The sequence below is a fragment of the Nothoprocta perdicaria genome, unplaced genomic scaffold (genome assembly GCF_003342845.1).
Source record: "Nothoprocta perdicaria isolate Ctin4 unplaced genomic scaffold, notPer1 scaffold_118, whole genome shotgun sequence".
Taxonomy (NCBI): Eukaryota; Metazoa; Chordata; class Aves; order Tinamiformes; family Tinamidae; genus Nothoprocta; species Nothoprocta perdicaria.
The window spans coordinates 2,052,984-2,066,767 of NW_020454294.1; the positions used below are offsets into that span (position 1 = coordinate 2,052,984).

Here is a 13,784-nt window from a genome sequence, read left to right on the forward strand (position 1 = left end):
TATTAGGTTACAAGAAGCCATATGTTTGTGGATTTTTTTCCCCTGAATTTCCTTTTCTATATTAGTTTACACAAGCAGATAGAGAAGTACCTGTAGTTTCCACTTCAGAGAGTTTTCATCTCAATCATTTGCTCGGGTGCATGCTGCTCAATAGAGACAACAGTTCACATGCTACTCACCACTGCACAGATGCAACACCAGTCAGTTACTGCAAGTAATAAATGAGATTATTTCCATTCCTCTTTTTTTTTTTTTTTTTTTTTTTTTTTTTTTTTTTTTTTTAATAGTAAGAGAAGGAAAAGAGATGGAGCAGCAAAGAGAAGTATACAGCATCTCAGGACAGGGCCAGGGCCTGGTTGCTCCATGCTCCATGCGGGACAGTGAGCAGCACATGCTCTGGAGCAACAGCTAGCKCTGGACAATAAAAAAACCTCTGATGAAAAAATATCCCAGCAGAAAGGACTCAGGAGATAAAAGGGCAAAATAGGCCTGTAGAGCAAAAAGGTGCCGCCCCTGCTTTTCTCCTGGCACGTCAATATTCAAAAATCTCCTTTATACTTCTTCAGACAAAAGCAGCTCCACCGTAATCCCAGCAGGGACCAGAGTTCAACAGCAACAATAGGAGAGAACAGTAACAGGAACCAGAAAGTCAGGGCAGATCAGACAAAATAAACACCAACTTGAAAAAACATGCAAAGCCCAGAACGAAGCTGCATCTGGGAACTCATGCTATACAATAGAGTCATTTCTGGAGTAGAAAAAGTATAGCTGGCTGGAAGACTTTTCTCTCTTGTCCGGGCACCTCTGTGATAGTTTTGGCCAGATGTCCATGTGTGGAAAATCTCCTCTTTCTTCCTCATCAAAAAACTTAGGTAGGAATCTTTTAAAGGCACCATAGGGGCACCAATTCACATTCAACAAGAGTTTTGAAAAGAAGTCTTCTGGGTTCCCTTCCTCATTTTTATTCCCAAGTGGTTTAAATCTACCTAAAACGCCTGAATTGCTGAAGGTTCCTTGTTCCTCCATAGCCTACAGGCATGGTCATAGACATCAGGGTCTCCTGCACAGCACTGCAGAGAGCCCATCCTTCAGCATCCATCCACTCAGCTTACAGAATGGCTTGCCTAGATGCTCCTGGGGCTATGGAAATATAGACACTAAGCAGATTTTAGGAGCTTTTAGGAGTTTAGCCATATTTTAGGAGTTAGCCATATTTTAGGAGTTAGCCATATTTTAGGAGTTAGGAGTTTAGGAGTTAGGAGTTAGGAGTTATTTTAGGAGTTAGGAGTTTAGTTAGCCATATTTTAGGAGTTAGCCATATTGCAACTTTTGTTGCAGTCACCCATTTGGAGGAAAGACCACAAATTCCCGTAGCTCTACAAAATTGACGATCGTCGGTGACTATCACCGACAATAACAGTACAAAGGATACACTCCAGATGTCTCCTCAACATCCGCTGGGATTTATATCCACCAATTGACAGATGGGAAACTTCAGTTCTGAAAAAAAGATCTATGGGCTGAGTTTACAGTAAGGTAGCCAAGACCAGAATTTCTCTCTTATTTGTTTGTCATCTTGCTATTTCTAGAAATACCTCCCTCTGCCCTCTTGGAACACCAGAGTATATCTTTCCCAGACATGTAGCTAGTTTTTAAARTCAACAAATCTTAAATTAGGAAGAACTAAGCCTACAGAGATCAATATGTCTGAAGGAATAAGGATRCCGAAAAAAAGCATCCAGAAAAAAATGTTTATGAAAGAAAACAAGTTTGCTGAAACAAACTTGCTGCCAATGCAAATTGTGGTCATTCACATAGCCTCAGGTAAAGAACTTGCTTGTGTGAGGTCAGTGAATGTGGAGCAAAGAGCTTGCATGACAACACAGGCCAGAGTCTTGTTCAAAAGGATTTGTCCCTGAGATGAATTTCAAATATATTTTTTCTCTCTAATATATTCTCAAATATATAGTTTCTATATGGTCAAGGACTTAGGGGGAAATAATAAGCTTGTCATGATAAAATCACACATAGGATCAAATGAGTTTGTGCCCAGCATTCTCCTTTGGCTACAAGAGAACAAGTACTTTTTTCCTCACCACTCCCTGAATTATTCCAGTACTGGGTTACTGGACATCAATCCATCATTGAGCASGTAACTAGCTGATACCTCGTGAAACATCTGACTTTATCAAGGAGTTTGCTATACAATAAGAAGTCTGTTCAAACAAGCCAAATTTTCATATTTTAACCGAAAGCAAAGACTTTAGAGAGATAAATAGGAATGTGCTCCCTGACTATATCTCATCTTTTTACCAGAATCTGCTGCCAAACTCCAAGTCCACATATCCTGCTTTTACAGAGGCAGATTTTGAGAAACACCTTTTCTGTGTAAACCAGCTCCAACTACTCTCTTATTGGTCCTCGGTAGTGCTGTATAACCACAATTTATCTCTCTTACCTTTGCCATCTGCTCATTCTTTCCTGCTGAAATGGCACCAGTTGATCATTATTATTTCACACTCTGGAGGATTGAAATGTTCAGGTGTTCATTAGCTTGATGACTCCATGAGCTCTTCTTGCCCATAGAGACTTCTGGGATCATCAAATAAATGATCTGCAAATGTAAGCACAGCACAATAATGTGTACGCTGTATAACATTAAACAAGTCATCCCATGCTATCAAACACTAAAAAATAAAATCATATCAGTAGCTCAATAGCCAGTGTTATTGTGTTAGTTTAGTTGATTTTGAGCTGTAAAGCCCTATAGACAGCAGGCCCTGCAGCAGTTAATAGTCACAGTAGTTAATATCAAAGAATAGCATATCCTAATAAGTTCAGCCCATAGAAAGCCCCTGTGCAACAGCAGCCACACATGACAATTCATCAGATTTTCCCTGAAAAGTAAATTTGTCTCAATATTCCCAGTTTCYTGGAGGGAAGTAAAGCCATGACGTGGTTCCCCAGTGCTGCAGGCTGCAGGACCAGGTCACTCTTGCTCCAGACCAAAGCTTCCCTGGGGAGTCATGCCACTGGCCTCCTCCTGTGCACACAAATTGCTCCTTCCTTTATTTTTCACCTGGAGGAGTTCAAGGCTTAAGCCCTACTTCCTTTGCCAAACCCTTTCCTGGTTGACCATGTAGAACGCTCTCCTTGACGTCTCCACAGCACCATTCACTCATGCTCAGTACATGTGGCCTGGTCTGCTGGAGGCAACAGCAACATGTCCATTGTCTTCATCAAGATGGGAATTTCACGCTCTGTCACCACCTCTCCAGGTGTTTTGCTGGGTTTTCCTCTTTGCTCCACTTCTCACAAATGGACTGGTGAATCCTAGCCAGCATGGGAAGTGTTGAACAGTCCAGAACAGCTTAGGTGAGTGAGGAAAGCCTCACAAGGTTACCTTCCTATGCTGGAGTGGTCTCAGCTTTGTTTGCCTTGTTTCCCTCAGATACTATTGAACAGTAGAATATTATTAATAGTCAGATACTACTGAAGTCTGTCCTTAACAGCAATAGCAAATATAAAGGGTGAAGGACCACAAGCTGTTCCAAGCACAAGTGCTTTCTGCCACTTGGTCCTGGCTACACTACTCATCATGCGCCTCTCCTGAGGAGGGTCTGGTCCCTCCTAGTGTTGTCATAAACTGGAAAAAATAGCAAATTTTATCTGGATGCCTCCAACCATTTCCTGCCTCACAATACAGTGAGTCTTTGCCTGTCTCCCTGTGCTCACACCCTCCCTATCTGCTGCAAGACTCAACCAGGCCCCACTCAGCAAGGCATAAGCACACCTCTAACTCCATGCGTGCTAAGGAACCTAATTCTTAGCAAAGTACTTCCCTTAAGTATGCTAGCAGTTTTCTTGGCTTAAATACTAATTAAAGATAAGCACACGCTTACGTGTTTTGCTGAAACAATCCCAGAATGAGGAAAGTCTGTATTACGCAATGCAAAAATAATACTCTCCATTTATTAAGCATATCTTGACAGTACATTAAAGAAAAAAAAAAAAGAAAAAGCTGGAGCTTTCTTGTTAGCCAAATATTTCTCCCACTTCATGCCATAGGTATGTTCCAATTACGCTGGGAGCAGAATGGCAATATTATGACTCACTTCATATTGTAGGCTGGAAGCACCACATTTCATTCCAGAAAGAAATAAGATTGTAGGCACAAGATTTAAAAGGCRGCTTTTTGTAAGCTACACTCCAGTAGATTCTGGAGCGTATTTTGATCTGTTGCACCATCCAACTCCTCTTCAGCTACAACCCTGGCTGTGCTTATTTTTAAATTTATCACTGTGCAGGGAATATAGCAGGTCCAAATTAACTTAGAGTGGTGAGTGAGGGAGTTAAATGAATTTTTTGTGTCTCCTTCTAGAGCAACTCTCATGGCAGTAATTGCTGCCACACACTTTTGCCATCAATTCAATGTTGTGTCTTTGTGTCTGTGCTGAAGCGCTCAGACACAGATGAAATGATGTCTCATCAAGGCCAATTAAAGTGATCCAAACCTTTTTGTTTGCCTGCCTACAGGGAGTGGAAATGATCATCCTCATCTTTCGGCTTTGCATGAATTGCATCGGGTTAGCAAACCAAGATTGCTCAAGTTGAAAGCTTAGACATTGGGCTCTTCCCAGGGTGAGGTGGAAGTAAAGAATCAAAGTAATTCCTGGCATTTCACAKATGATGTAAAATCCCTATGCTCTTTGGGATCAGCGAGTTTCATTTTTAACAATCAAGCATTATATGCTCTGTGTAGGCTGGGACACCAGCTCATATCACTGGCCCAATCAGATGTAGACTGCTCGCTTCAGGAGACCACATGGGAAGGCCTAAAAGGACCCACAGGGTTCGAGGGAAACCCTGAGAAATCGCATGTTGACCCACAGACTCTTTCACTAGGATCAACACATTGCCATGCCTCAAAATCAAAATCATGTGGACTGTTGCTGACATTTAATCTAGAAGTATCCAACACCCACCCTGACCATATTTTTCACTTTTGATTTGTACAGAGCATCTGGCAGGGGTCTGTGAGCAAAGCCAGCCAGTCAGGCTTTCTAGGTTTTTCTTTTTAATGAACAGCATCAATATACTTGTCTAGATCACCTAGAAATATGATAAAATTTTAGAGGGATCTGGTATACTGAGGCACAAGCAGCTGAAAGTCTGTTTCCATTCTGCAGTTCCAGTTTTACACCTGTGGCTTGTGTTYAACCAGTAAAGCCCCTGACCACACTCCATAGACCCCAACTACCATCACACACTTGGTCAGATGTCTGCAGGTCATCCTACCTTGACTTCTGGCCAGAATTCTTCTGCCCTCATCTGTGGATCCAGGCCCTGTAAGAGGAATGGGGGTCAGTGKCACTGATGGCTTTGGCTGAGAGATKYCATCCTCAAGGGAGCTGTGAATCCCCCAMAGGATCAGATCCTAGCTGACTTATTTCCCTTAAAGAACCAACAATACAGCAAGCTTCTTCTAAAGGACATATATGCAGATGAATCTTTAAGATCGATGGTTATGTAGAAAAAAAAATGCATGGCAGAGATATTTTGCTTTTGGTGGCAGCATCCTCACTAGGTCAGAAACAGTATTTCCTATCTGACTCTGACCTACACATGCAAGAAGGATCAATACTAGACAAAATACCACAGTGGAAATGCACGTCTTGCAAAAYCAGGTTGGAATTATCTCAGTGTGGATTGAATCAGCCACATATGGCCTTCCAAAGGATTCTGTTGGAATGGGAAATAACCCAGAAGGTAACAAAACTGATGGAAGATTTAGAAGACAAAGTCTGTAGGAAAAGCTTTCCTATGTATGTAGCGTCTGGCCTGGGGAGTGGGTAGAAAAAAATAATCCAGAATGGCAARACAGTAATCTAGGAGAACTGGGAAGGAGTGGAGAATGGGAAGTTTATGGCAAAAGGAAGAACCATTTTTTGCAGGAGTCCATGCAGAATGGTCCCAAAAACCTGCAACAGCACAAAATTTAGAACAGCATTTTAGTAAAACAAATAATACAGAAGAGTAAGTTGTCACAGGAAATTCATGTGACATCTCCATCACAGCAGATATTCTGTTTGGAGTAGGATGGGGCAGGCAGTTACTGTTGCTTCACAAGGACCAGCAGGGATTCTTTACCTCTGAAAGTCATATAATCTGTTTTCACTCTGTTTATCTAGTTCAGTAAGAACACACAAAAAAACCCTATATATATATATATATATATATATCTGTATATATACCCTCAACATACTGTGATGGTTAGATAGTTTATACACAAGAAAACACTCTTCACAGCATTCCCAAGCCTGAAGGTAGAAGGGCATGTCTTTGATATCCCATTTGCTGTTGTTATAGCCTCTGGTTTTAAGATTTAAACCTTTTAACAGTGTAATAATGAGCTTTCCATTTCTCTGCTGACGTGGCCGATGCCTGCAGGCTATTGAGCTTAAAAGCCAAAACACACAGACATAGAAAATTTGCTTTTGGGTTGAAAAAATATATATCCTATTGGAAGGGTGGGATTTAATTAGCCTTTGTTCTCCCCAGTCTCACATAAACAAGTACACGCATATATCTCCAAGTCCAAGGCAAGCATAATCTCAAGAGCATGTTCCAACCAGCATCTGACTAGTCTCTTGTGGGTGGTAGAAACACATGTGGAAGTTGCAGGGCCCAAAGTTTAGGACTTTGCTTACCATAATGTCCACCCGGATCACATGAGATTTTGCTACTCATTGAATGAAATGTGGTGAGTTAGGCCAGGTCCTGATAGCCTCGGTCATCTGGGCCAGCATTTGCATCTCCKGGGACTACTGCTGCATTCGCAGTGAATACGTGTATCAGGAGTGAGCACAGAGCTGTTTTTGTCTTCAGCTTTAATGTTTGCCAGTGAGTTGTTCCCAACAAATAGCAGTAACAACCTGTGGTGACTGATTTAAAAGAAAAAAAAAAATCCCAAAAAACTTCCAAATCCTGAAATGGATGGTATACATAAATGTGGATAATATGGTCCTCAAAGCAGTCATAATAAAAAAAAAGAAAAAAAAAATAGGAATAAAAGGCATTTTCAAATGATGATAATTATCTATTTCACTACACTGTAACCAGGTAATTATAYCCTGAAACACATTTTCTGCCTTCGTAAAGATTCTGGTGTTGTTTCCCAGCCACTCAGCCATGCAGCTAAATAAAGCTAGGATACAGCCTGCATTATCGGTCGTGTTGTCTACATCTTCCTCCTCTGCCTTTTTGTTTTCTTCCTCTCTCCTCCTCCTCCTCACAACCCAGTTCAGCTCTATGAAAGATCATTGCCTGCCTCATACTGTGGAAAGCAGGTATAATTCCACCACYGACAAACCTGGAGAAGCAAATCTCTTCAAAATAAGAGAGAACCTCATAGTAAGAAGTCAAAGCYGGTTTATGCCCACAATTTAGCACCTGTCTTTTCCTCTACACTCACCCTGTGACTGAGCCAGGATTCCTGGGACACTTTTCTTACCTGGTTCCTTYTCAAAAATAGGCCTAAAACATCTTCTAGCCTCAGATCTTCCTCTTTCTAGAAGACCATAGCAATAGCTGAGAGTTTTCTCCTTATGGCACCAAAAGCGTATTTGCRTTCTTTGAAAGGTTGTTAGTGAAAGGTTGCCCTTGGAACAAGGGCAAAAGATTAAAAATTAAATCTAAAGAGATAGGGAGGAGAGGGAGAGGAGAACCAAACTAGGAGTCCAGGGTACTGTGCTCCTGTAGAGAGCACAGCGGTTCTGTGCTTTCTTGGGAAATCTTGCAGAAAACTTTTCTGTGATAAAAGAATATATATATATATATGTATATATATATATTTACATATCCATGGGGCCAGATGGGCAAAGTAACTCTTTACTGCTTGGATCACAGAATCATTGGAAAAAAAAAATATTAAGACAGGCCCTTCCCAAGCTATCCAAGCACTGCTTTTTGATTCTTGTGTTTTCTGTACATGATATCATGTTTTGCTTGATAACAGAGAATCAAAGGCACAGCCGAGAGTACAGAATTGCACTGATCTCTTAGCCAAGATAATGGAAAATTTTCAAAAACTATCAGCAGAGCATAGAGAAGCTGGTCACAACACTGCTGCTGTGATAACTCGCTCTGTTTTCTTGTGGACGGCTGATGGAGGCCTGTTCCCCTGGAGGTGGAATTTCAATGAATAACTTAGCATTTTAGTAAGCAGGGACTGTGAGAAGAAAAGTTGTGGAAGCAAAAGAATCATATTAACCGTATTTATGAATTTGCATTCAGGCAGTGGCTGGAAAATACAATGCAGTCTTTTTGCGTTCAGTGTGGAAAGCTGGGTACAACGGGGCCATTTTCCTACATATGTTTTATACAGTGGAGCCTTTGGCTGGTTTTCACATTCTGCAAAGTTCAGTCTTGCTGCCATCAGTGGACGGAGTCCCCATTATAGTCCAAATGCARCGTGTGCACATGTACACACAGTCCAAATCCGCCTCTTTCCAGGGACATACCTCTACCACRTATTTAAACGAGTGAAATGAGCCTTGCTCTACACTTCCTCCAGCACTTAATACTTTGCAAAGCTTTCTCCTTTCCGCTGTTTTTCTCAGTCATATAAGAGGTGATCAGCATCTCTGGGCTGCTGCCAAGAGCAGATCCTGGCCAGCCGGATTAGCAGCAAACGTATTTATTCATCTTTACGTGCAGCGCGTGAGTTCTCCAGCGGAGCAGAGCGTTGCTCTGTTCTAGTGCCTTGAGAGCCCCAGATGCAGGTTGTCACCACGTGTGGGACCACACAGGCCACGTGCTGCTTGCCAAGGTGATCCCTGATGCACGGCAGCAGTGTCGGCCGTACCCGGCTGGCACCTACGTGCGTGTAAAGCTGCTGACACTTGTCGCAGGACAGAGCTCCAGAGCAGTGATTTCTTCTGCTCTGACTAACCTCAAACACCAGCTTAARCCATCCGACAAGGTCCATGGTTTGTCTGCATATTGAAAGCGGCAGCTCTTAAGCACAATATCGTTAACATCCCAATGAAGGCTCTCCAAACCAGAGCGTGATTGCAGATGAGCACTTTGCACAGGAATCTCTCTTCTAAGGGTGAAAGGGAACCCTCACTASTGGGCTATTTTTATTCTTGCAGTCCATACGTTGCAATCTACAGTCAGCATTGAGATCAAGTGAGAAAGAGCGTCTTAAAAGTCAGTTGCTGCTTTAAAGTCCATTTGACTTTTTACCCTTGACTCAGTGCGATTCAGATGAAGAAAGACTTAGGAAATATAGAAACACTACCAAAAAAAAAAAACAAGACCTGAGCAATAGGCAGGTGCTCTCGGCATATATGTAAAAGTCACTGTCAGGAAAAGAACAGTCTGGATAGTCCTAAATCTCATGGCAAAGTTGTCTGTATTTCTCTAAGTTTTTAAGCTAACACAGTGAGGAAAAAGAGGCAATTTACTTAGGCCCTGCGTGTGCTCAACAGATTGTCCCACTGTGTGCTGACATTTAAGATTTTCAAGTCTCATGTTGAAGCGTGACCTTGGAAAGCCTGGAAGGGAAGATCTTTTAGGAACAGAGGCCTCGTGAGAGCACATCTCCTAAATGCATCATTGAAAGAAGTACAAACGGCCTCTTTGGCAGGGCAAACTTCTAGGGCATTTTCTAGCCACRGTGTCTTTAATAAGGACACAAGTTGTGTGTCCACACTGGAAAGTCCTGGAGCTACTGTCAAAAATCTTACTGGAACTGTGTTCACTCAGTTCAAGCCGAAATACTTGGGTGCACACAGGACACAAGTCCAAATAGACAAAATCAATAATGTTCAACTGTTATTTTAAAGCCTGTTCTGCCATTAAAACCTGTGAGTGAAATGCAAGATTCGCTTAAGTTTGATTTTACTTTTAGACGATTGATTTAATTTTCCATCCTCCAAAAATTACTGAATAAATAACAAAATAGAACATAGGCAAATCCCATGGATTTCTGTACCATTCGGTGCAAAGTACATCCCTGAGCTGTTTGGGGACTAATAGGTTGAAGATGGGGGCCTCGCATGAGTAGTTGAGAGCAAAACTTGCATCCCAGTGACTGGTATGAGATGGAAGAGCAYGAATGCCAGTTTGGTGATGCAAATTCCTGTTAGTCTATTTATTCTACAYGAAGACTCCTTTAACATAATGAGAGCACCTAACAGTAGCATTTCAGGACCACATTATCTACCAATTTCTAGTAGCCCAATTAATAACTAAAGCACAATTAATAGAGGCGACTACARCCTATAACTTCCCACTACGAAAAAAACCCCAAGATTATTTGTAGGGAAATCTTTGGAAGAAATCAAAGTCAGCTCTGAAAAGGCATTACAGCAAGCAGAACCAGTACAACAGTGGCTTCCTGAATTATAATCTTTGCCTRTTGCAAAATGCAGATGACAAAGTGTTCAAAAGTGTTTCTTGTCACCTCCATTTGTGTTGACTGAAGGTTCCTAACACTGCAGYGCAGGAGGCTTTGATAGCAAGGCACCTAGTTTCTTGCATTAGTCTCTTCCCATAATGGAAAATTTTAGCCAATATCTTGTAAATAAAAAAGCAAAGAGAGTTTCCAAAGAGTCTAGGTCACTTACGAAGCACCATTCCTAGGGAGAACCCATGGACTTGTGCTCTTGAATTGTTTAGCTACTCTTCAAAATGCCACACAGAGACTCAGTCCAGCAAAACCCTCACAGCAAATAGCTGACTCCAGCGCACGTGCGAGCTCCTCCTGGGGCTGGACCAGCTCTGCAGGAACACAAGCATCTGCCCACACAAGTCTAACCGCAAGATTGGGGCCAAAGCGTTTATGTGTGGAACCCTACCAGAATTTTTTTTTTTTTAGATCTGTTTGCATTCATGTCAACACGGGCTTCTCAGCTTTGCCATGATTTTAGAGCAAGCGGCATTTAAAGGGACAAACAATGTATTTACAGAGAGTGCAAAACACYGAGTCACGCAACGGCTGTAAATTGCCCCCACGAAGCCAGATGCAGGCTCTGCATCCACGTCCTCTGCCAGCAGAAAGCGTGCCCGTCACCTGCACTTTGCTGCCTTTCACCTTGTCAGCAGGAGTGTCTGCAAGTCCCCGTGTGCACAGCAACCCTCCTACGAAACGCTTGTGACATTTATGCCCCTAGGAGCTGTTTGCAGACGAGCTGTATTTAGCTTGCAGTGCAACCTCGGTCGTGCGAGGAGGAACACATCTTGCACCAAGGCATGTGCTTCCTTCCTTGGGAGCCACRGCTGCAAGGCAATGCACCAGCAGTATCCAGCACACTAGCAAGCTTGGTCTGATATTAAGGGGCACTTTGGACATAGGAGGTTGGGAGGATATGGGATTTATTGGGCCTTTCCCAGTACTGTTTTGAACTGGGAATAAACCACATGGAGCCATCTTCCCRCTGACTCCATATGCCCATCACGAGTTCGGCCCCTCTGAGCAAGAACCCCAGAGGTGCCCTGGCATCGGGGTCAGCTCCCTTCACACGCTAGGAGAAAGACGACCTTTACGTTACGATGCAGCAAAATTCCTGGAAGAAAAATACCACCAGCTCAGGGCACCAATTAGCCACTGGCCCCAGCTGCGTTTGGCAGGGATACATCACRGCTGCTCTCCAAGTTGCTGCTTTGGGTTCCCTGCGAGCACCAGCTAAAGGTCCAAGGATTAATGGACCCTTTCAACTCGCCCTCAACCCACAGACCCTGATGATGCTCTGATGACTAAATTAGAGACACAACATGGTTTTGCACAAGGCAAGGGAAAACCATCAAGGTGGCAATAGACAAAATAGCGCAGGCTTGTCCAATACCCAGCACTGTCCTGGGGGGTCTCAGAGTGCCGCCAGGCTCACAGAATCACAGGATGGTTAAGCTTGGAAGGGACCTCTAGGGATCATCCAGTCCAACCTTCCTGCTCAAGCAGGGACACTCAGAGCTCCCGCTGTCCCCACCATGCTGCCACTCCATTTGCAGGGTGATAGGAGCTTTATCCCACAGTATCTGTGGAGCTGCATCCTGCCCTCCCCCGTGCAGCCGGCAGGGCGAGCGGCGCAGGGCGAGCGGCGCAGCCCCACGGCTCCGCGCCACGCGCCCGCAGTCGCCGCATGAGCATCACGAGCGGGGCCGCACGCCGGCTCGCGCCAGCCACGCTCCTGCCAAAACAGCCCTGCCAAAAATAGCCCTGCCAAAAATAGCCCTGCGCACCGGCACGAGCGAGACGGCAGTGAGGCCCAGCGGCCGCCCCGCATGCCGCACCGCAGAGCGGCGGCTCCCGTGCGGCTCGGCCAGAGGGAATTCCGCCACAGAGCGGGATTCCTGCTGCTTGGGAAAGCCAGGAATACGGACAGGCCACCCCGGCACGCCGAGTAGGCTGGAAATGCTGCAATGCAAGGGTGCTGCCATCCTGCTGCTGCTCTGAGTTCTCCCTCCTCTCTAAGCCCAACTTCTGCTTCATAAAGAATCCCAATTCCTCATTTAGACTCTTAATTACACAATGCAGCCGCCTCGGTCGTCAACCTACTTAACTCCCAGGATGATAGTTTCTCCCTGTGCAAGCAGCTCAGGAAGTGCTTCGAYCTTGTATTTATATTCCTAGAGGTGCCCACTGGCTCTGGCACCCTCCAAAAACCCAATCAGAATGAAATTCAGCCTCACACTCCAGACCAGTGCTCTGTGTTTCGAGCATAAATGTGAGGGGAGGATTTGGCCTTGTCAGACACAGAACATCTGTTCAGGAGCTGAAAGGCGAAAAGGAGGCCAATAAGTGGGATATTAGGGAAAACCTGGGAGCTCAAATGCTGCACAGTGAAATTAGAGATGGTTGCTTCACCAACAAGCTTATGAAAAGGGCTAGAAATTCTGAGTTTCCACTGTCCAGCATTAATTCTCCTTTAACCCAAACAGCTATTGAAGAACAGARGGGTCTCACCACGCTTAATTTTGCATTAATTCTGCAGGTACTTGGGAAAAGCTTTGCCTTCAGGCTTAGTTTCTCCAGGGAGCCACGGGGAGTTAGGGARAAGCAGGGATGTGAGGCTCCTTCCTCGCCCTCCTGCTCCCTGTTCCCTAGGTTCAGATCACAGAGCTTATTCCTTGCAGCCTGGTCCATGCCCAGCAAGGTCAAACCTAACAGCCAAAACCATTTCATGCCCTGGATTTGTCCTGTTCTGACTCTGATCACAGGAGCTCCAAGTAACTCTGAWATCAGTGAAAAAGCAGCCAGGCAGGCCAAGTGCACAAGAGGAAAGCCAGGGAGTTTATCCCACCTTCTGTGGTTTGTAGGGTGCAAATCTGCTGGCCTCCTTTCCCTGGCCCCAATGCAGCAAAGGTCAGGCTGAAACAAGGACAGAAAAACAGAGACAGAAGGAAAAGAGAAAGGTGCCCAAAGCACAAAAATATGTCAGCAAATAAAGCAAAAAATATGCTTTTTTTTTCCTGGGCTTTGCAATGCCTTTGGTTCATGGTCAAAGCTCTGCAGCCCAGGGTTACCTTCATTTTCATTCTGCTGTGCTTTCTCCAAGCACTGCACCCACCTGCCCTTGCTCGGCTATGAGCCAGACTGACTCGCTGCCCCCTTGTAAACACACACTGTTCCTTTGCTGGAATTGGGCTGAAAAAGCCCACGGACTGGTCCGTGCCATCAGTTTTACAGTAAGTCAAGACCCTGAGGTTGCCTTTAATGCACCACWGCATTAAAAATCAACAGCAAATCTCAGCATGCCAGAAAACTCAGCAGCATCATT

The 13,784-nt window shown here is 44.2% G+C and overlaps 1 protein-coding gene and 1 long non-coding RNA gene across 2 annotated transcripts in view; one reads left to right on the forward strand and one right to left on the reverse strand.

The window, feature by feature from the left end:
- RHOJ (ras homolog family member J) overlaps positions 1-13,784 on the forward strand; it is a 45,852-nt gene that overhangs the window by 12,990 nt on the left and 19,078 nt on the right. The gene's annotated exons all lie outside the window — the stretch shown is intronic.
- LOC112959668 lies at positions 1,484-5,330 on the reverse strand. The gene is made up of 3 exons (XR_003251647.1): positions 5,299-5,330; positions 2,459-2,614; positions 1,484-1,500 (listed from the first exon to the last, which is right to left on the reverse strand). It is a non-coding gene; the product is annotated as an uncharacterized LOC112959668 (long non-coding RNA).